At 40.5% G+C, this 23,645-nt stretch overlaps 1 protein-coding gene across 1 annotated transcript in view; it reads right to left on the reverse strand.

The window, feature by feature from the left end:
- COMMD10 (COMM domain containing 10) overlaps window positions 1–23,645 on the reverse strand; it is a 971,919-nt gene that overhangs the window by 720,577 nt on the left and 227,697 nt on the right. The window lies entirely within an intron of this gene.

Consider the following 23,645-nt stretch of genomic DNA (forward strand, 5'->3'; position numbering starts at 1 on the left):
GGCTATTATGAGTAAAACTAGTATGAAAGTTCTTATAAATGTCTTTGCTGGCCATCTTTACTCATTTCTGTTGGGAATATAGCTAGCAGTAGTTATTTCTGAATTATAGAATAAGCATATATTTAGTTTTATTAGATACTTCCAAATTGTTTTTCAGAGTGGTTTTTACCAACGTACACTCAGTATACGTGTGAGAGTTGGTCATTCCACGTTCCATCATACTTGGTATTGTCAGTTTGTTTTTTTCTAAATTTTACTAATTTTGGTGTGAAGCGTAGTACTTTAATGTCATTTTATTTTTCATTTACATGCTGACCATAATTTTAAACTCCTTTTTATATGCTAATTGGTCATTTGCATATCTTCTTTTATGAAATGTTAATTCAAACCTTTTTCTCATTTCTAAATCACATTGTCTTTTTATAATTGAGTTGTAAGAGTTCTTTGTGTATTCTGCATGTATCTTTTTACAGATATCTGTATTGTGAATTTGTTCTCTCGGTAGCGTGTCTTTTCACTCTCTAAATAATCTCTTTTTATTAACAAAAGTTTGTACTTCAATGAAATTTTTTTTTCTCTCATTGGCAGTGCTTTTAGGGTCCTGTTGAAGAAACGTTTACCCCCGTCAAGGCCATGAAGATATTCTCTTACGTATTTTTTAAAAGCTTCACTGTTTTACCTTTACATTTACGTTTGTGATCCATTTTATACTGATTTTTTATATTGTATACAAAAGTATCAAGGTTCATTTTATTTTCCAATTCATGTCATCTGCAAATAATGACAATTTTATTACTTCCATTCCAGACACTATACCTTTTATTTTTTCTCTTGCCATATTGTACCCATGAATGTTTTTTTAGTGTTTTTTTAAAATTTCAAAACATATGAGGGTTTCTAATCTCTTTTTAATGTTAGTTTCTAATTTTGCTGCACTCTTTTTGGAGAACAAGCTGTATAGCATCCATTTTTTGGAATTTATTAAGCCTTGTTTTGTAGCCTTGTACATTATACATTTTTGCAAATGTCACATGTTTGCTTGGTCTCCAGACCCATTAGTTCTACTTGCAGAGAAAGATATAGAGGGAGATGTTGTTCATTTAAGGTATTTGCCATATCTTGCAGGATAGCTCCCCTAACCTTGAAGGTGTTCTCTTTTAGCTGGTGCCAAAATTGTGTGGTCGGCAGGCTATTCTGCTCTTCTGGTGATCCAGCTCCTTCTTGGAGATGGGCAAGACTAGTGAATTCCAGTGGTGTGAACACATTGTCATACTTTCTTTGCAGTAGTATGACTCATTCCATGACTCAGGGGACAGGGTTACACTCATTCCCCATAAGTGCCTCTATTTTAATATCATAAGCCTCATGAACTTGAGCATTTAATTAATGCTGCAACCCTTATAATCAGATCCTAAGCTTAGTTCTCAACTACTTCCTCCTGCAGTTATTGGAATTAAGATTTGCTTTTAAAGTTGCCATCAGGGCTCTCTGATTTTCCACATAAATTCTCATGTGGCAATTTCATTTCTCTTTGTCCCTACTTATTCTCCCTAGGGCAACAACCCAGATGGCACTATAGTTCCTACGATCTGTAGAACTCATAGCAATCAAGTTTTACAGCTACTTGATTTCCCAAAACCCTGACCTCCTGTGTCATCACCAGTGACAGTTTGAGTAACTATGATACTACTGTATGTCAAGGATTATACATACCCCCTTCCCCCTGTACTCTTCAAGTATTGCACAATCCAATCCAGGGTTTTAAGGATTTTACTTTGTTTTCTGGGACCAGTCATAGTGTCAGTTACTGTACCAATTAAGGTCCCAGTGGGAAAAAGATGGTACAGTCAAATTGGGTAATTTGAAGGGACTATTTATAAAAGTGCAATCAGAGTAGGGCAAACAATGAGAAATAGTGAAATACTCTGGGATTGTAAATAGTAGAATTTACAAAAGGCAAAGAGAAGGAGCAATTATGGGAACCTAGTTTAGAAAGTCACATGATAGGAGATAAGATATTTGGGCAAGAGGTTCTGCCCTCAGGCCTAGGTAACTCTGGATGGAGGTAGCTAAGGGAACAAATACCTCCACCTTACTTTTTGCCCTCCCTCAGATTTTCTACCAGGGATCTTCAAACCGAAATCCAAATACAAAGGAAATTAATACAACAAGGGAGTCTGTTGAGGTAGACTATACCTACAGGATACCCTCTCAGGACACACATAAGGATGGAAAGGAATGAAGAGTAGATCTAGAAGGGCAATCATAAAATATCCAGCAAAATATGAATTGGATCTTGTTGATGTTAAAAGTTGAGATTCCTTAAAGATGTCCAAATGTAGATGCTGAGTAGCCATTAATGGCAGGCAGACCATATTTAAAACTGTGGATGTAGAGGGCCTATAAACTGAGCCTCCTTGTGCATTAATATTTGGTTGAGGAAAATGGTCTTGCAAAGGAGACCGAGAAAAAGTAGCTGAGGACTTGGGAAGAAAGTCAGAAAAGGTGGAATAACAAGAGACAAGGAAAAGGTGTTTCAAGACGACGAAAGTCTACAGTGCTCAACCCTCTGATAATCAAGTAGGATAAATAGTGTAAATGTATTTACCTCTTCTCTGCCATGTGTCATGCCTTACAGGACCACCCTTACATCTGAGCTAGATCTGCCTGGGATCCACATCGTAGAGGGCTCTGCATATCATAAACACACATACACAATTCATTTATCAGTCACCCTTCAGGATCATTCTGGCCATAGGGAAATTCTTCTCCACCTCTCTTCCCCTATGTCCTTGAAAAAATAAATTAACTGTGTCCATAAACGAAGGTTTGTGGTTTGTACTGCTGCTGATGTCAGAGAAACATAATGCTTCAGAATGCAGGAAGATTTAAACAGTACAAACATTTAAAAACAAAAGACAAATTAATTAACTTTTCACACTGTCCTCTTAGCATGAATCAAATAGATTCTTTTATGTAGAAGTATTCTTTCCCAGTAAGGTCAAACAGCATCTATATTCTTCCTTTTCATTATCTTTCAATTCCCAATTCCAGAGGTACCAGTGAAACAGGAAACTCACAAAGTTGCACTGCACAAAGATCAACTGACAAATATTTTGTAATTTAAACAATTCATATTCTCTTAGAGTTGTATATATTTAGGCTTAAACTGTAACATCCCTTAATGATGGTTTATATTGGCAATTAGATAGACAGTAAATGCTAAAATACAAATAGTTCTGCTTTTATAATAATATTTGATGATAGTTCATCACATTTTCAAAAAACTAAAAACTTTACTTTAAATACTTTTGATTTATATTTTTTATATTTATTAACTACACTGTACATTCTATTTTGCTTGAAATTCTAATACATAATTTTAAATATTTTAGAAGGAAACTTCTTAAAACAACAATAAAGTTTTGATTTTTACATTTATTTTACTTTACATTTCTTATTAAAATATATTCACATTTCATACACTGTAATACAACTAAATGCTATCTTTCAGAATCATTACTTTCAACAGAAGATAAATTATGTACATAATTTAATGGCAAAATTAATGATTTTGCTGAAATGACAGCAAGAAAAAATAAATTTTATGAAATAAATATATTTTGTGAATTATGTCTTTTATGCATCAATAGTTATTAAATTTTGTTGTTTAATATTTTACCAACTTGCAGTCACATAAAACCATACTTAACACAAATTTTTCTTTTTTTCTTTATGTAGTTATTTCTGTCAAGAGGATGGAACATATTTTACTTAACAGTTGCTTATTTGATTTATTATTGACATCTCTGACAGTACATCTCATTGTCAGATGTATGATTTGTGTTACACACGTCCATGTGAAGAGATCACCAAACAGGCGCGACAAGGCTGTTTATTTCACCTAGGTGCAGGCAGACTGAGTCCAAAAAAGGAGTCAGCAAAGGGTGGTGGGATTATCATTAGTTCTTATAGGTTTGGGATAGGTGTACAAAGTACATTCTTAAGGGTGGGGGAGAATATTACACAGTACCTTCTTAAGTGCAGGGGAAACTATATCATATCATTTAGCGTGGGGCAGGAACAAATCACAGTGGTGAAATGTCATCAGTTAAGGCTATTTTCACTTCTTTCGTGGGTCTTCCATTGCTTCAGGCCATCTGTATGTATACGTGCAGTTCACAGGGGATATGATGACTTCGCTTGGGTACAGAGGCCTGACATTCCTGTCTTCTTATATTAGTAAGAACAACAAAACAAAATAGTGGTGAAGTGTTGGGGTGGCAAAAATTGTGGGGGGTGGTATGGAGAGATAATGGCGATGTTTCTCAGGGCTGCTTCAAGCGGGATTAGGAGCAGTGTGGGAACCTACAGTGGGAGAGATTAAACTGAAGAAAGATTTTGGGGTAAGGGGTAATATTGTGGGGTTGTTAGAAGGAGCATTTGTTGTATAGAATGATTGGTGATGGCCTGGATGCAGTTTTTTATGAATTGAGAAACTAAATGGAAGACACAAGGTCCAAATAAGAGAAGGAGGAAAACAGGTATTAAAGGACTAAGAATTGAGAGGACCCAGGACATCCAATTAGAGAGTGCCCAAGGGGGTTCAGCATAATTATTTGCTTGGTTGGCGAATTTTTGGGCTCTCTCCTTGAGTTTTTTTATGTTGTCATATACCAGGCCAGATTGATTTAGGTAAAAACAACAACAACAACAACAACAACAAAAACAGTCTTCATTTAAAAATATAGAGTCTCCTTTTTCAGCAGTGAGTAAATCAAGGCCTTGGTGATTTTGGAGGAAAGAGAAATGTAAAACCAGCAATTGTTTGTTAAATAAGGATTAGAAATGGCTAGGAGACAGTGAGTGAGATTGATAGTGTGGCGGAGATAGCTGGGGAGAGGTAGAGGGTGGCATAAGAATGGGAATGAGAATAAAAGTGAGTATAAAAGTAAAGAATAGGACTTCATCAGGGTGAAAGTGTTGGAGTGTGTCCTGTCAGCAAAGATCATCTATCCACTGCAAGAGGGAGTCAAGAGTGGTGGAATGGGGATAGATTTTCATAATGGAAAAGAAATGAGAGGTTTTTAAGAGGCAGGCTAATGGCTTGTAACCTACATGGAAGAGGTTATGAAATGATGACAGAATAGAATGGGCCTGTGAGGCTGGAAGGAGATACTTTTTTTTTTTGGTCTAAGAACCATCTGCCCTGAGTGGAGAGGCATTGATAGGTGGAAACTTCAGTGGAAGAGTAAATAGGAGTGACCAATGAGAAGGAGAAAAACTGGCTGTGAGGGATAGAAGTTGGAATGCTAGCTGCTGCTTTAGCTACCTTATCAGCATAAGCATTGCCCTGAGTGATGGGATCTGATGCCTTTTGATGGCCCTTGCAGTGAATGACTCCAGCTTCCTTTGGAAGTAAAGCGGCTTTGAGAAGAGTTTTTATTAAAGAGGGATTAATGATGGAGGACCCTTGCATAGTGAGGAAACCTGTTTCAGCCCATATAACAGCATTGTGGTACAGGATATGGAAGGTATATTTAGAGTCAGTATAAATATTGATGTGTAGTCCCTTTGCAAGAGTGAGGGCCTGAGTTAAAGCAATGAATTCGGCTTGCTGAGAGGTAGTGGAGGGGGGCAGAGTGGTAGCCTCAGTGATAGATGTGGAAGATACTATAGCATAGCCTGCCTTTGCAGGTGAGCGGCGATTAGGCCTGGTAGAACTGCCATCAGTAAACCAAGTGTGATCAGGGTGAGGAACAGGAGAGAAGGAAATATGGGGAAATGGAGGGAATGTCAGGTGGAGCAGAGATACAGTCATGGGGGTCAGGTGTAGTATCCGGAATAATGTGGGAGGCCGTATTGAAGTCTGGGCCAGGAACAATGGTAATTGTGGGAGACTCAACAGAGTGAGTATAGCTGAAGGAGCTGGGGGTCAGAAAGTATATGCATCAAGTGTAAGGAGGAAAATAGATTTTGAAAGTTATGGGAACTATAGAGAGTAAGCGGAGCATAGCTTGTGATTTTGAGGACCTCTAAAAGTATTAAAGCAGCAGCAGCCACTGCATGCAGACATGAGGGCTAGGCTAAAACAGTAAGGTCAAGTTGTTTGGACAGAAAGGCTACAGGGTGCAGTCCCAGTTCTTGTGTAAGAATTCTAACCACACAGCACTGTACTTCAGCTGTGTGTAATGAAAAGGGTTGGGATGAGTTAGGGAGAGCTAGTGTGGGAGCAGCTTTTAGGGCAGTTTTTTAAGGAATGAAAAGGGGAGTGGGGAAAGGATTTAGGATTTATGGGGTCAGCTAGGTTTATCTAGAACAGAATAATGGATTGTGGAGCGAGGTATTGAGGATAGGGGAGTATATGGGTTTGGCACCACAGGGTGGTGACAATTTGGTTAATAAAGGCAAGACAATTTGGTTAATAAAGTGCAGATCCTGAACTAACCTGTAAGACTTGTCTGGTTTTTGGACAGGTAAAATGTGGGAACTGCAAGGAGACTTTATAGGCTTTAAAAGGCCATGCTGTAGCAGGCAAGTGATAACAGGCTTTAATCCTCTTAAAGCCTGTTGTGGGATGGGATATTGGCATTGAGTGGGGTAAGGGTGATTAGGTTTTAATGAGATGGTAAGGGGTGCATGATTGGTTGCCAAAGAGGAAGTAGAGGTGTCCCATACTTGTGGATTAAGGTGGGGAGATATAAGAGGAGAATGCAAAGGAGGCTTTGAACTGGGGAAAAGGGTGGCAATGAGGTGTGACTGTAGCCCAGGAATAGTCAGGGAAGCAGATAATTTAGTTAAAATGTCTCAACCTAATAAGGGAGCTGGGCAGGTGGGGATAACTAAAAAGGAGTGCATTAAAGAATGTTGTCCAAGTTGGCACCAGAGTTGGGGAGTTTTAAGAGCTTTAGAAGCCTGGCCGTCAGTACCCACAACAGTTATGGAGGCAAGGGAAACAGGCCCTTGAAAAGAACGTAATGTGGAGTGGGTAGCCTCCGTATTGATTAAGAAGGGGATGAACTTACCCTCCACTATAAGAGTTACCCAAAGCTCAGCATCTGTGACTGTCCAGGGGGCCTCCAAGGCCATCGGGCAGCATCAGTCTTCAGCCACTAAGCCGAGAAGATCTGGGAAGGAGTTAGTCAGAGAGCCTTGGACCAGAGTTCCAGGGGCTCTGGGAGTGGCTGCCGGGCGAGTTGGATGGTCCGATTTCCAGTGGGGTCTCACACAGTTGGGACATGGCTTAGGAGGAATCCTGGGCTGCGGGCATTCCTTGACCTAGTGGCCAGATTTCCAGCACTTGAAGCAAGCTCCTGGGGGAGGCGGTCCTGGAGGAACACCTGGCCACTGTGGTTCAGACGTTTTGAAGTTCTTGTGTGCTGGAGATGTGGCGGGTTTCTCTCACAGTGGAGGCAAGTAGTTGTAACTCAGAAATACGTAGCTACTTGGCTGCTTCTACTCTATTATGGTACACCTTGAAGGCTAGGTTAATTAGGTCCTGTTGTGGGGTTTGAGGTCCGGAATCTAATTTTTGGAGCTTTTTCTAATGTCAGGAGCTGATTGGGTAATAAAATGCATATTGAGAATAAGACAGCCTTCTTCTGGGGTCTAGGATAGTAAAGCATCTAAGAGTTGTTGCCAAACGGGCCATGAACTGGGCTGGGTTTTTATATTTGATGAAAAAGAGCCTAAATGCTAACTGATTTGGGAGAGGTCAGATAAAGAAAAAAGGAACATTAACCTTGACTATGCCTTTAGCTCCAGCCACCTCTTTAAGAGGAAATTGTTGGACAGGTGGGGGAGAGCTAGTCGTGGAATGAAACTATAAGCCAGACTGGGTGTGAGGAGGGGAGGTGATAGAAGGATTATAGGGTGGGGGAGCAGAGGCTGAGGGAGAATTGGGACCTGGCTCGGCCTGGTGAGGAGCAGCCTGGGGAGAAGGGGAGAGGTCAGATGAGTCTACAGAAAAGAAGGATTCAAAGGACTCAGAACTTGGGGTGGAGACTGAAGGAACAGACAGGAGAGAAAGAAGAAAGATTTGGGATGAGTTGCATTGGGAGCAGAGACTAGGTAGGGACCGATGTGTAAAAGAGTGCCTGGACATCAGGCACCTCAGACCATTTGCCCATTTTTTGACAAAAGTCATCCAGGTCTTGTAAAATGGAGATATCAAAAGTGCTGTTTTCTGGCTGCTTGGAACTATTGTCGAGTTTGTGTTGGGGTCAAGTGGTATTGCAGAAGGAAATAAGGCATTTAGGTTTTAGGTCAGGTGTGAGTCAAAGGGGTTTTACGTTTTTAAGAACACGGCTAAAGGAGAAGACAAGGGAATGGAGGGTGGAAAGTTACCCATAGTGAAGGAGGTAAGTTTAAAGAGAAAGGTAGAGACACGGAGAAGGCAATGGTGAACAGCCCTGGGCTGCAATGTGGGTGAGTAGCCAAAGCAGGCATCCCCGCAATTGACTTGCCACCAAGGGAATATGGGTGAATGACCAAGGCAGGTGTCCCCGCAGTGATCAGACACCAATGGAGCGTGGGTGAATAATCAGACAGGCATCCCCGCAGTGATTAAATACCAAGGGGAGACTGTCTTCCCGAGTCCATGACCGGTGCCGGAGTTTTGGGTCCATGGATAAAATGTTTCTCCTTGTCTCTACTAGAGAGGAAAAAGAACTGGAATTGGAAGGACAGGGAGATTGAAGGGTAGCAAGAGAGGAAGATTGAAGGGTAGCCAGAGAGTCTGGAAAAGAGTGAAAAGACCGCTTACCTGATTTGAAATTGGTGAGATGTTCCTTGGGCTGGTTGGCTGAGGACCCGAGGTGGCAAGTGGGTCTCCTCACGGAGTGAGGGTGAGGACAGGGGACTGGTCTCCCGAAGGAGTCCTCCTGTCTCGGGTCTTCAGTACCAAATGTCACACGCATCTGTGTGAAGAGACTGCCAAACAGGCTTTGTGTGAGCAACAAGGCTGTTTATTTCACCTGGGTGCAGGCAGGCTGAGTCGGAAAAAGGAGTCAGCAAAGGGTGGTGGGATTATCATTAGTTCTTATAGGTTTGGGATAGGTGTACAAAGTACATTCTTAGGGGTGGGGGAGAATATTACAAAGTACCTTCTTAAGGGCAGTGGAGACTATATCGTATCAGTTAGGGTGGGGCAGGAACAAATTTCAATGGTGGAAAGTCATAAGTTAAAGCTATTTTCACTTCTTTTGTGGATCTTTAGTTGCTTCAGGCCATCTGGATGTATACATGCAGGTCACAGGGGATATGATGGCTTGCTTGGCCTCAGAGGCCTGACAATTTGCAAATGTTTTCTCATATTCAGTGGGTTGACCTTATATTTTTGTTGTAGTGTCCTTTGAAGCACAAGAACTTCTAATTTTGAAGTCTAATTTATTTATATTTTCTTTGGTTGCTTTGTGCTTTTGGTTCATAATTAAGAAACCATTTCTTAGGCTGGGCACGGTGGCTCACGCCTGCAATCCCAGCACTTTGGGAGGCCGAGGTGCATGGATCACGAGGTCAGGAGTTCGAGAGCAGCCTGGCCAACATGGTGAAATCCCATCTCTACTAAAAATGCAAAAATCAGCCAGCATGGTGGCAGGCACCTGTAGTCTCAGCTACTCAAGAGGCTGAGGCAGAATCACTTGAAACCGGAAGGCAAAGTGTCAGGCCTCTGAGCCCAAGCTAAGCCGTCATATGCCCTGTAACCTGAAGGTATACATCCAGATGGCCTGAAGCAACTGAAGATCCACAAAAGAAGTGAAAATAGCCTTAACTGACGACATTCCACCATTGTGATTTGTTTCTGCCCCACCCTAACTGATCAATGTACTTTGTAATGTCTCCCACCCCTAAGAAGTTTCTTTGTAATCTCCCCCACACTTAAGAAGGTTCTTTGTAATTCTCCCCACCCTTGAGAATGTACTTTTGAGATCCACCCCCTGCATGTAAAACATTGCTCCTAACTCCACTGCCTATCCCAAAACCTATAAGAACTAATGATAATCCCACCACCCTTTGCTGACTCTCTTTTCCGACTCAGCCCGTCTGCACCCAGGTGAAATAAACAGCCTTGTTGCTCACACAAGGCCTGTTTGGTGGTCTCTTCACATGGAAGCACATGAGACACAGAAGTTGCAGTGAGCCAAGATCGTGTCACTGCACTCTAGTTCTGGGCAACAAGAGCGAAACTCCGTCTCTGAAAAAAAAAAAAAAAGGAAACCATATCTTAATAAAAAGTCATGAAAATGTGTACCTGTGCTTTCTCATGAAGGTTTTATAGTTTAAGCTCTTACATTTAGATCTATAGTTCATTTTTAGTTCATTTATATTTGTGTGAGGAAGGGGTTTCAGCTTCATCTAGTTGTACCAGCACCATTTATTGAAAAGCCTAATCTTTCCCCCATTGAATTGTCTTAGCACAATTGGCTGCAAATGTAATGTTTTATTTTTGGCCTCTCAATTCCATTCTATTGACTTGTATGTCTATTTTTAATGTCTTGATTTTTATGTCTTGATTAATGTAGTTGTGTAGTGAGTTTTGTGATAAGTGTGAATCCTCCAACTGATTTTCTTTCTCAAGATTATTTTGGCTATTTGAAGTCCTTTACATATCCATATGAATTTTAGGATCTACTTGTCCATTTCTGCAAAGAAGGCAACTGAAATTTTGACAGAAATTGCATTTTTATCTATAACTAACTTGCTTTAAACTTTTAAATATATATAAATATGATATGTAGATCTCCAGGTCCCACAAATAGATTGGACTTTATATTATTTTTGTGACTCATTGTGATTCTATGAAGAAGATATTATTAAGAAACTTCCTCAAGATCACACAGTTAGAAAGTGGCTGAAATGAGATACCAACCCTTGTAGGTCTAAACTACAATCCTCTCATAGTATCATGCCATCCCTAATAATAACATCTTATAATTTTTTGAGCTGTATATTATCTTACATATTCTCATTACTCACAAAGTTACATAAATTAGAAAATATAAAAATTATCATCTCCTGATTTGCTGCCATAGCACCCCATGTACACTCCTATTACCATAGCTCCTCCTCACACTGTATTCTACTTGCCTGTTCTTTACCAGACAATGAGTGCTTTAGGAGCAGAAATATGTCTGGTTCTTATATCTCCGGTGCCTGGAGGAATGCCTGGTACTAGAAGGGGCTCTGTGATAGCTGACTGAATAAATGATTGTGTTATACATTCATCCCTTAGGATTCAGAGGCTGGCATTGCAAGTTCCCCTGTACATGAGTGTGGTTCATTTTCCCAACTACTGTGGGGAAGCTCAAGACAGAGACCAGAGCCTTGCTCTTAATAGGTACTCAGCACATAAGATCAGGTCCAGGCTGCATTCTTCCTGGGTCCAAGGAGAAGAGCCAAGTCAACTCATTTTGAGAAAACCAGCACATGCCATTCACAACAGAAAAAACATAAATGACTAATGAGTATAAAAAGGTGTCTAATCTCACAGAGACACAAGTGAAACAAGAATTTGTCTTTGACCTATAAAATTGCAAAGATTAAAAGGTGATAATACTCAGTGTAGTAAGAACGTAAGAAAATGGGTCCTTGCTGGGAATGTAACTTGGAAAAGTTTTTTGAAGGGCAATTTGGTAATGAATGTCAAGTTATAAAATGGGAATATGCTTGGATACATCAATTCTGCACTTTGTACAAGTGCACAGTGCTGGAACAGCCAGTCCTCCTTGGGCCCCTGGCACTCTTCTTCTGGGTGTGGCAAGACTGCAAGACTGATTGGTTTGTTACAGGGCAATTTCTCAAGGTTATTTTATGTACTGGCAAATTTGAGAGATAAGGTACAATCTTCCTCCATACCAACAGTAGGCTTATTTAGTGCTTGCTATAAAGCAATAGACTCCCAACGCTCAGTGTTCCTTAGATACAACACAAACCCCCTGTGTGCATAGCATCCATATGGCTCATATTGTGTCACCCTATGGGACTTGGTGGCAAAGGAAATCAACACAAACAAGTTGATGCTCCTGTTGTCTGCTGTGCAATGAGTAACAAGGTCCTTTGTCCCTTAAAAATGTTATCATCCCATTTTCTACAGATAACTGGGGTTCATTAAAATTAAATAGCCAGCCCAGAGCACATGGTCATTTACACGGTCATCCACTGCAGATGGAACCAGAGCCCAGGGTGACTGGCTGAGCCTCAGCAGCTAACCACGGATCATTTGGATAAGCAATATGAGAGACTGATAGAGAAGAATCACAGGGCCAACTCTCATAACAAACTTTATGTAATTAGCCTGCTGGATTGTCTGGCACTCTCCAATCAGTCTGAAAAGCATCCAAACTGTTGCCATGACCTGCTGAATGCTTGTGGCTACTGGGTCACGCACTAGAACAGTGGTTCTCAGAGTATGGTCCCCAGACCACAAGCATTGGCAGCCCCTATAAGTTAATATAAATGCAAATTCTCAGGCCTCCTGGATTTGCTTAATCCAGACCTCCTGGAATTGCTAAAACACCGCAACCTGTGTATTCATAAGCCTTCCAGGTGATTCTGAGGCACACCCAAGTTTGAGAAGACACTGCTCCTGTACAGGCTGCAAAACTCCCCTCCCTTCAGCTGAGCTGCATCCTTACTGAGAGACTGCAGAGCTAGTTCTCACACCTGTTCATGACAATTGTATTTGTCACTCGATTTACATATTTTAGTTAATGATTATGTTTACCAGTGAAATATGAGGGCAAAAGAAAAGGAATGATTGTTTCTATGACAACCACATTGACTATTTTAGAAAGTCAATGAAGATAAGTCACTAAAAAATGTTCTTGAAAGAGAAAAATTGGTGAACATCTACTGTTTTGTACTCTTTTATGAATCGTTATTCATTCCACTTTAAATAAACCATATCTGGAGATCAGAAAAAATAAACGTGGTTTAGACAAGCAATGTGGAACTAAATACCAAACAATGATTCTATATTCAAAGAAAAGGCAGGGCTACATCACAACATTTGCAAATGAATATGCATTTACATGTTTTAAGTTAAAATAAAATGTTTAGGCCGGGTGCAGTGGCTCACACCTGTAATCCCAGCACTTTGGGAGGCCGAGGCGGGCGGGTCATGAGGTCAGGAGATTGAGACCATCCTGGCTAACATGGTAAAACCCCATCTCTACTAAAAATATAAAAAAATTTAGCCGGGCGTGGTGGTGGGTGCCTGTAGTCCCAGCAACTCGGAAGGCTGAGGCAGGAGAATGGCGTGAACCCAGGAGGAGGAGCTTTCAGTGAGCCACCATGGCGCCACTGCACTCTAGCCTGGGCGACAGAGCAAGAGTCTGTCTCAAAATAAATAAAATAAAATAAAATAAAATAAAATAAAATGTTTAAGGTATATGTGTATTTTTTATAATTTCACATTTAACTGACTCTAAAAACATTAGTTGACTGACTTCTAGCCTCCACTATGTCGGGGAGAGAGCCTCCCTTGGATAGGATTTAAATCCTGATAAGAGATAACAACCTAGAATGGGGGAATAAGATACAACGAACTTCTTTCAATTGCTGTTCCTTTCATTCTTGGCTCATGAACAAAGAGGTTTGGTTCTCCCCTCTTTGCTTCTATGTCTCTGAACCAAGAGGATACCATCGTTAAACAGCTATACCCTTGTAGCCTTGAAAAGGTATTATCAGGAGCATGTTTAATGGTAATACATGGGACATGTCCTAACATCCATTATTAAGCCCAGTGGTTGATCAGTTTGCCTCTTGGGCTCTGGTTAAAAAAAATTATTTGTCCTGCTCAAGAGTGCGGAAGCATGCAGGACAGAGCGATGAGAAAGAAGTGAAGCCATTTATCCCAGAGACGGAAGCCATTGTTCTCCTCATCCTACCCTTCTCCTTTGAGAACCCTTCCTCACCTCCTTCTCTCGTGGGCTCCCATGTTGGCCCCCTCCCTTAGTGTGTTGGACCCAATGGAAACCTAATTTCTGCTGGTCAATCTGTTCCTTTTCCTGCAAATGGGATTAGGCACATGCAAACTCTAAGTCTTTATTGAATGTATGAATTGGAAGGGAAGAACAACTAGGGCTGTTGCAGTGGCTATATCCTCCCATACGCTGGGATAAGCAGAGAGAGCCAGCCTAGAAGAGGGAGAATGAAGCCTTTGCTCAGAGAAAATTGGAAACAAGAGATCCTGTGACTGTGGACAGAGTAACTTGGGGAAGCTAGTTGAGTTTCTTCTCTTTAGGAACTATAAGCTACCCACATCACCCCCATCCTTCTAATAAATTGCTTTTTTTTTTCTCCTTAACCTCATTTTACTAGGCCCCTGTCCCTTGCCTGATGCTATTCTTGGAGCAACAAGTACTTAGTGCCAGGCATCTCGGTGAGTATATTGAAAACACACATTGGCAATTCTATAACAATGACTTTTGTTGTTTAAAATCTGAACTTTAAGTAGTTGCAGATAGGGGTCATTTACTGACTAGCAACAGGGGTCCTCACACAGAGAGGTGATGTCTCAGTTTGAAACAGGAACAGCCTGGGAATCATTAAAAATCAAAGATAAGCAGAATTCGGATAATGTGTTATAGAAGAGATGTTTACTTAAGCAGAACAGAGACTATTAGACTACTCTCTTAGCTATTCTTAGCCAATGATATTATAAAGCTATTAAGTTTTGAAAGAATTGGACGTTTACATCAGGGACATTGTATAGCATTTGTGTATTTTTTATACATAAGCATAGCTAAATTAGTTCTTATTTTATAGTGTTGATGTAATCATTACTTGAAAATGCTATTGGTGTCTGATATATGGTTTGGCTCTGTGTCCCCACCCGAATCTCATCTCAAATTGTAATCCCCATAATCCCCACGTGTTGAGGGCGGGATCTGGTGGGAAGTGACTGGATCATGGAGATGGTTTCCTTATGCCGTTCTTGTGATAGTGAGTTCTCACAAGATCTGATGGTTTTATAAGTGTTTGACAGTTCCTCCTACACACACTCCCTCTTACACCTCGTGAAGAAGGTGCCTGCTTCCCTTTCGCCTTCTGCCATGATTGTAAGTTTCACCTGAGGCCTCCTAGCCATGCTTCCTGTTAAGCCTGTAGAACTGTGAGTCAATTAAACCTCCTTTGTTTATAAATTACCCAGTCTTAGGTAGTATCTTTAGAGCAGTGTGAAAATGGACTAATACAGTGTTTTAATGAAATCTGAAGTTAAAGGACCCTCCTCCTGCCCCGACTCCTAGGGCACTGTGGAATATGGACAAGTCACGGACCTCACCTGCCTGATGCAGTCATGACTCTGATACCCAGAGGAGGCAATGTCAGGTGGACAGCCCCACTTACTGAGTACTCTTTTAACAAGCCTCATTTCTATCTGGCAGTGTGACACACTCTAGAAACCATCTAAATGTAGAAAAGGTTTCCTCCTGCACCTCATTTCTCATGTTCCCTACTCCTAACCTTGTTAGGAAAGGAAAACAGATAGTGGAGCTATGTCTTGGAGGCCATAAGCCAGGATAAACTACAATGCAGAGGAAAACTAAACTGAGATTACTCTAGGCATCTCTGACTGTGAGCTGGAGAAGGGCTTGGGGATTGTGGCAAGCAGGCTGTTGGGGAAACAAGAAGATGCCTCAGACACAGCTGAATGGCCTATGGCTGGGGAGGACGAGGCAGCTAGGGGTTGCAAGTTCTCTTCTTTTTACCCACAGCATCAAAGTCTTTGCCTTTGTGAAAGGAGAAAAGTAAAGGTGGGATTCAGGTGAAAGAGATGAGAATAGTGGGGTTAAGGCAAAGTCAAATGGGAAGGATGACAGTCAAGAAGGAAGGTAAAGGAAGACAAAAGATAAAAGACAAGAGAGAAGCACTCATTCAGCTGAGTAAGTTGGTATATGTGTATAAGTCAGTAAGGGCCATGCCGTGTGTGTGTGTGTGTGTGTGTGTGTGTGTGTGTGTGTGTGTTTCAGCCAAGGAACAGACTTTTGGTGTAATAGTTTTAATATAAGCGAGTATATTCATTTCAATTCCTTTTTTACTTTTGCAGAAAACATACAAAAGAGAGTTAAGGGATTAAAAGTGCAGAATCTGGTTTTAAACAGATATGGTTTCAAAATCTGGCTTTGCTACTGTTAGCTGTATGACCTTAATTGATTTATCTAACCTCTCTAGACCTCCCTATATTAAAAGTGGAAAGTAGTAATTTACCTGTAATAGGGCCATCCCGAGAAAGAAGCAAGATATATGTGTAAAGCAATTTGGCAGGTCTAGTATCTAGTACACAGTAAATGCTCATAATGACAGCTTTTGTGGCAGCTCTATCATCTGACAGATCGCACATATTGAGTGCTGAGTTTGTGCCAGCTCCTTACATCTATACTATATTCATTTTTTGATGCAATTAAAGCTTTCATTTGTTATGCATATTGGCACCAAGATTTATTCTTTGTCCATGTATTTTGTTTTCCTATTTTTATCCATCCCCAGACTTGACATGGGTACTATGAACATATTCCATATGAACCAATCACACAAGACCTGTAGTCCAGATAGAAATTAGCTACCTTTCTTGTTTTAAGAACAACTTGGTAATATTATGTAATTATACACTTTTGAGTAGACATGCTTTATACTTAGGAGCATACATATATGAGGTATATAATATTTTAAAATAAATTTACTGAAGATATGCAAGAAAATGCCTCATTATTTTATAATAATCTCCTTTCTCTTTCTCCTTCTTTCTCTAAAAAGAAAAAAAATCGCAATACTATAAAAAAAAAAAGCTAAATTACTCCCCATCCAACAGCATTTGGCAATTCCTTAAAATCATCTGTCCCCCTAAATCTAAAAAATTTTCCACCCCAGTATATTCAAAAGAATATGCTATGAGTAATAACCAAGGAAGAAGTCAAGAGAATCTTTTGTGCCCTGGGATATTGGTTTCTTAAGCTACAACACTGAGGGCAGAGAGGACCACACTTACTTTTGGCACATGAGTTAAATCTTGCATATGACTTCATGGTTGCCCCTCACACACATCCTGTGGTTTGCCACCCATACCCAAGCTTAACTCTGCATACCACCTTCCCCAAAGATTCTCAGTGTTCTCAACTGTTTGCAGCTCTGGTCATATACTGTGGCAGGACCTCATCTTGTGACCACAGTTCCTCAAGAAGAGCTTCATTGTTTGACTTCTGCTCCCTGAGCTTGTCTACCTACTGCAGTGTGTTTTCTTGCATTTAGTCCATGGGAACATACTTTCTTTTTATAAATTAGTGTAAAGTATCATGCATGGGTTTAGGGAAAACACAGTATTATGTAGTGCCATATACAGACAACATACCATTAACTAGACCGGAGTTACATAAGAACAGCATGTTGTTATGTTTTATTCCCAAGGATTAAGAAAGCTCAGGTGAGATTATTCTCTGCACCCTAGCATTTTACCATTTTCATCTTTAACACATTATCTTGCCGGGCGCGGTGGCTCAAGCCTGTAATCCCAGCACTTTGGGAGGCCGAGACAGGCGGATCACGAGGTCAGGAGATCGAGACCATCCTGGCTAACACGGTGAAACCCTGTCTCTACTAAAAAATACAAAAAAAACTAGCCGGGCGAGGTGGTGGGCGCCTGTAGTCCCAGTTACTCGGGAGGCTGAGGCAGGAGAATGGCGTGAACCCGGGAGGTGGAGCTTGCAGTGAGCCGAGATCCGGCCACTGCACTCCAGCCTAGGTGACAGAGCGAGACTCCGTCTCAAAAAAAAAAAAAAAAAAAAAAAAAAAAAAAAAACACATTATCTTGTCCTATTTCTATTTTTTCCCCACATCGAATTTCTGAAGGGAATTTTCAAACCAAATATATATATATAATATATATGTATATATACATACATATATATGTATAGTAGATCATAATTCAGAAACTGTGTCTTTGCCATAAACTTATTATGGTTTAGCCTGAAAAAAGCTCAATTCGCCCACTTTGAAGATTAACTACTTCATCACACGTAACCAGTGAGTGAGGAATAAGGGGCAGGTTCATTTTCATCACAAATATTATAACCTCAAAAATAAAAGTTTACCCTATTCTCCACTGGAATTATGCAAATACATAAAATATGAAGTATCCACACTCAATACTGAGTATATCATATGTCAAATTACTGGTGGATATTTTTCTTTCTCTTGCTTAATTAGCTGTATGTTGAGAAATTTGTATATTGGGCAGATAACAAATGATTACCACCTGGGGATTGCTAACATACCAAATTTTCTTTTATCTCTTCAGAAACGTCAGTGTGTAGTTATCTAATCATACTGATATTCTGATGGTGATTAACATATGTTATATAATCTTTCTGTGCCTTTCTTGATGGGGTCAGATTCTGTACCACACAAGTCACAGTATTTCAAAAAGCTATTGTGAAAGTAAAGCTAGAGGCAACAAAAGAATGAGTCATTAGTCATTGGGTTTTGTTTTTTTTCATCTATGTGTATCATATTCTAAAATGAATTAAAGATGAGCAATTATCAGATGTAATTCTGAGCTCACGTTCTCACACTGTCTGATGGGTGGAATTTTCACAAGGGATGCGCTGTCATCATTTTGTCAGGACCTTTGGAGACAAGTTCAAGAGTAATGTTTAGTCAGCATAAATATCAAAATGCCCAATAATAAAACATTTTATCCATCTGGTTTTAATCACAAGCCTCTTTAATCTAAATGATTATTGTATTGTGTTTCATACATATTCTGTAAAGATCAAACTGAGTCAATGCCTCTAAAGAGGAAAATAAAATTTTAGCCCTATAAAAAAATTGTTAAGTTCAGGTTTATATTCCTATTATGAATTTAAAAATATTTCTTTGTTTTAAGCAATATTGCCTCCTTGAAATCATTGTTTCTTTAAAAAAAAGAAAATAGTTTTCTACTTTCTAGTTTGCAGAAAAGTTAATATTATCAGAGAATCATTTAACAAAAAGATACCAAGCTCTACTAATTTAACAAATCGTTCTCCATTAGACTGGAACTATACAGGAGATGGTAATTAGAAACTGTCTTCCTTGCCATTTGTCCTCATTAGCCCTAGCTCAGTCTATGGTCAGATTATATCCTTCTCATATGTGGAATTGACAATCAACCATCATTGAAGGTAAAATAAATAGTAATGGGCCACCTTCTGACCACAGGACACCTAGGCATGCTGTTTCTTCCACAGGGAAAACCCTTCACTATTCCTTTAGCACAATCTATAGTCCTTAGCTTGCTTTTCACTTCCTCCTGGAAGCCTTCTTTGACCGCCCTGACTAGGTCAATAACTCACTTCCACATTAGATGCTCTCATAGATCTATTTTGCATCTTATAGCAAAATAAAATTTAAACTGTAATATTAGTGAAAGCCTGAAGGGAGCCATCTATTTACAAAATATATAATTTTTTAGTCTTTCCCAATTTAAAATTCCTCATCTGTAGCTTGGGCACTGTTTTCCCTATAGCATGCTGTCTGCCATTTTATTTTAGCTATAAGGCTGCAGTCAAGTTGGAAGAAAATATGACATAAGTGTAGGCAGCCCAAAACTCTAGGCCTGGGAAATTATGGGAAGAGAATGAAAAAGGCAGGGAGCCCCAGTTCTCCTCTACAGGCTTTAACTGGAAGCATGGTAGATGAATTAAGGGGCAGATGCTCATCCAACTCATGTTTGGAACACGAAAGAGGCAATTCTGTCTCCATTTGCCCCACAAAACAGGGAGGTTTATGAATCTATTGTGTAGCCTCATTAGACAAAGGGAGGGCTGGGATTAACTTTACCAATTCTCTATTAGTTCCCAGGTGTCAGGACCCAGAGATTCCTATACAACACAGGGGACCCTGTGAAGAAGGCTGTGTTGAGAGCAGGCAGCCTTAGTAGGTGTTGGCATGGTGAGGAAAGAAGTCATCCTGCTTCAGAGGCTGTGCGGTAGATTGCTTAGTCAAGGTTTGGATGAGGCATGTGGCAGAGATTCAGAGGGTCCACAGCACTGGCAAAAGCCCAGGTGAGGCTGCAGCAGAGGCACTGCCAGGCCCTGACCCAACTAGAAGAACTGGGCCAGTGGATCACAAACAGAGCTCCACCAGCCTCAGGCATCAGCCACTCATGCCTGCAGGGCAGGATGTGGCTAACACTCAAGAGACACCACTAAGGACACCAGAGGACACTCTAGAGGACACTTCCTGGATTCAGTGATTTCATCCTTCTGTCAAAGCACCTGGTCCTACACCCAGATATAATTTTAGAGAAGGTCACAGGAAAGGGACAAAGTACTCAGGAAGACTAAGCATTTACCTAAAGAGGATGGCATACACACACATACACACACACACATATACACACACACACACTCTACAAACCAGCTCTGTCTACTTACACTGTTTAAAGTAAAAGAAACTGAAACATCTTTCTTTCCTTTTTTTCTGAAGCCGAGTCTCACTCTGTCGCCCTGGCTGTAGTGCAGTAGTAGTGTGATTTTGGCTCACTGCAGCCTCCGCCTTCCAGGTTCAGGCGATTCTTGTGCCTCAGCCTCTTGAGTCAATGAGACTACAGGCACGTGCCACCACACCTGGCTAATTTTTGTATTTTTAGCAGAGATACGGTTTAACAATGTTGGCCAGGCTGGTCTTGAACTCCTGGCCTCAAGTGATCCACTCTCCTCGGTCTCCTAAAGTGCTGAAATTACAGGCTTAAGCCACCATGCCCAGCAACATCTTTCAATTGTCACATCTAAGGTATCTTCATACCCTAGATAAGGTATTACCCAAGAGGTTGGGGGTATTCATGAGGAAGGCCAGAGCAGAACAGTTTCAGAAAATGTAGCAATTCTGCACCTTTAAATCCAGTGTGAGTTCAATGTATAACCCTGCTACATAATCAATCAAGAAATATTCACTGAGTGCCCTCTGTGTGCCAGGCAGTAGGTGGGTGCTGGGGATCCAATGGTGAGTAAATGTAGAAAAGTTCCAACTCCCATGGGCTTGCCAGCTAGAACATGTTAGACTGGCATAAGACCAATAAGCTGAGAAATAATTAATGAGTAGTGATTGTGCTCAAAGCCCCTGAGGGAAAGTATCAGGATTAGCAGAGAGTGAAAGAGGGGGACTCCATTCATTCATTTATGTTATCCAGAACAATCTCTACTCAGAAACCTTCTTGCCTAACTCCCGCTGGTTAAAAGTAGGTCCCAATCTTAGCATGACTTGCTCTCAGCCATTCAGATACTGGGAATTCACTTTTCCTCTCTAAAGATTTGCAACAAGATCTGAAAAATAAAAATTAAAGATTTGCTAAAAGCAAAAATAACAATCCTGATCCTCCACTACTTAAATTATTACAGATTTACGTCCACTAAGAAGCCCCTTGTGACTACAGTAATACCAGCTGCATCAAGTACAGATCGGTACAGTTTTAGAGGCCTTTTCAGACTGTCAAGGTAGTCTCAAGGGCTAGATAGGGGATGTGGTAGAATGAGCAGCCTCTTCTTTTTCTAAATCTACTGAACAGTCATTGCAGGTCTAGCCTTACAAACACAGGAGCTGAACCAAGCAAGGAAACTCAGGAACCCCTGTATCCGGGCTGAGCAGGTCATAGCCCCACAGAATCCCTTAGCCAGGATTGTCCTGCCATCGGTTCCTTTGTTTAAGTCAGTGCTACCTTTTGCAGAACTGGAAGGATGATGCTCAATATGCCACTGTGCTAAGCTCATTGGTCAGTCTCAACATGTAACTTTCCAGCAAGCAAGGTGGGTGGAGATATAGTGGTTACTGGCTAAACTTCTAGCAGCTGGACAAGTCAGAGATTGACTGCCCTCTTTGTACCATTGCCCAACGGTGGTGAGAGGTAATAATAAATCAGATTACCAAAGAACTGAAGTATAAGGTAAAAATACATTTCAATCCTTTGTCTTTGTAAAATATTTTCCGAAAATTACTTCAGATTGACCGTGTAACAGAAAGTACATGATGAGTATTCTAATGTTTGCATTTAAAATGGAAAGTTAAAAGGCCACCATTGTGTTTGCATTCATGTGGATGTGTGTGTATGTTCATACGTATGTGCCATCTGGTCACTGCAGGGACCTAACTCAGAGGACACCTTTGGCTTGTGATTCTGAAATGTACCAGTGATGAGACATTTCCCTCCTTTACCCTGCCACAAGAGTGGATGCTCCAAGCTAGGCTTATCATATGCTCTGGAGAATTTGACTCTTGAGTGGGGACATAGGAATGGAAGACTGTTGGACCTGAGTCATCCAATGGGAACACTTAGACATCTGCAGAGTTAAGTGGGGCTTCCCCGATTCTGGTCCTTCCTGAGGTTGAGTAGTGCTTTGACTCAGTATTCTTTCAGCAAATACCCTGTTCAGCTTAGGTGATCCAGAGCTGGTTTCTATTGCTTGCAGCCAAGGAACTCTGACTAATTCAGATACTAGTATCAAAGAGTTAGAGGGAGGCAATAGTGCCTCTGGGAAACATGGTGGTTTTAAAAGGACTGACTGTATTAAATGATATTTTTTAAACTTCAATTATTCATTTTCATCAGGTTATTAAAGAAATTCCCAGATTTTCAGAGACAGTCATGTTGGATTGGATCTATAATAAGCATCTCTGCCACTCACCCTCTCACTACTATCACAACAGAGTTCAGAAGCCTCTCCTTTTTCTCTTGCCATGATAATTAGAATGGTGTGACAGCAGCACTGGAATCACTAAAATGTGCTCCACTGGCTGTTCTTAGTAACTTGGAAAAGCTTGTGGAAGAAGCTGCCATTAGACAAAAGGTAGTAAAACTTATGTGCAGATTCCAGGATGTGAAGGTGACAACCCATGGCAGGTAATGATGAGACGGCTCATCTCTGAGGGTTTATATTCCCTTGCAAATCTCTGGTGTACGGGGGCAGGAGAATTGTTCTTGAAGGCAGTAACTAATAAAATGAAAGAAAGGCATGTTCAAATCTTAAAATTCTTCCCCAAAAGCACAGCACAATACTCAGAACCTTTCCAATGATTGCTAGAGTCTGAGGTTCCTGAAAAACAAACGCAGAGATTAATTATTGGGCTGCCTTATTACAATGTTGGTTGAATTTAAAACTTCACTATATCTGGTTAAATTAGGACAATCATCAAGAAAAATTAAGACCCTGACAATTAGAAGAGCAACATTGGAGCACACTGAGAGCCCTGAAAATCTTCTGAAATGCTCACCACTGTTTGCCTTTGCCATGGTATCTCACCTCCCTTGCAGAAGAAAGCTAAGAATCATTACCTAAGTCTTATTGTAGCTTGGCTAGTAACCAGAATTCAAAACAAATAAAGTACAGAACCAGAGTAGAAAAAATAAAATAAAATAAGAGTTCCATTCACAAGGAATTGCAGGCATTTGCTAATTCATGTCGTGCCATAAGAAATCTGGAGAATGTTAATGAAAATAGATTTTGAAGGTTCTTTGTTTGGGAGGGAATTTTTCAGATATCTTATGTTTTGATGCAGGTGTTGCCATTCGTTGAGCTGGCTCAGGCAATCCACTGATTCTAAAAGTGTGCTGGCTGAACCAGCAAATACAAGCCTGCAATGAATGGCTCATTAAGTGATATTAAAAGGCAGCA

The sequence above is a fragment of the Macaca thibetana genome, chromosome 6, assembly GCF_024542745.1.
Source record: "Macaca thibetana thibetana isolate TM-01 chromosome 6, ASM2454274v1, whole genome shotgun sequence".
Taxonomy (NCBI): domain Eukaryota; kingdom Metazoa; phylum Chordata; class Mammalia; order Primates; family Cercopithecidae; genus Macaca; species Macaca thibetana.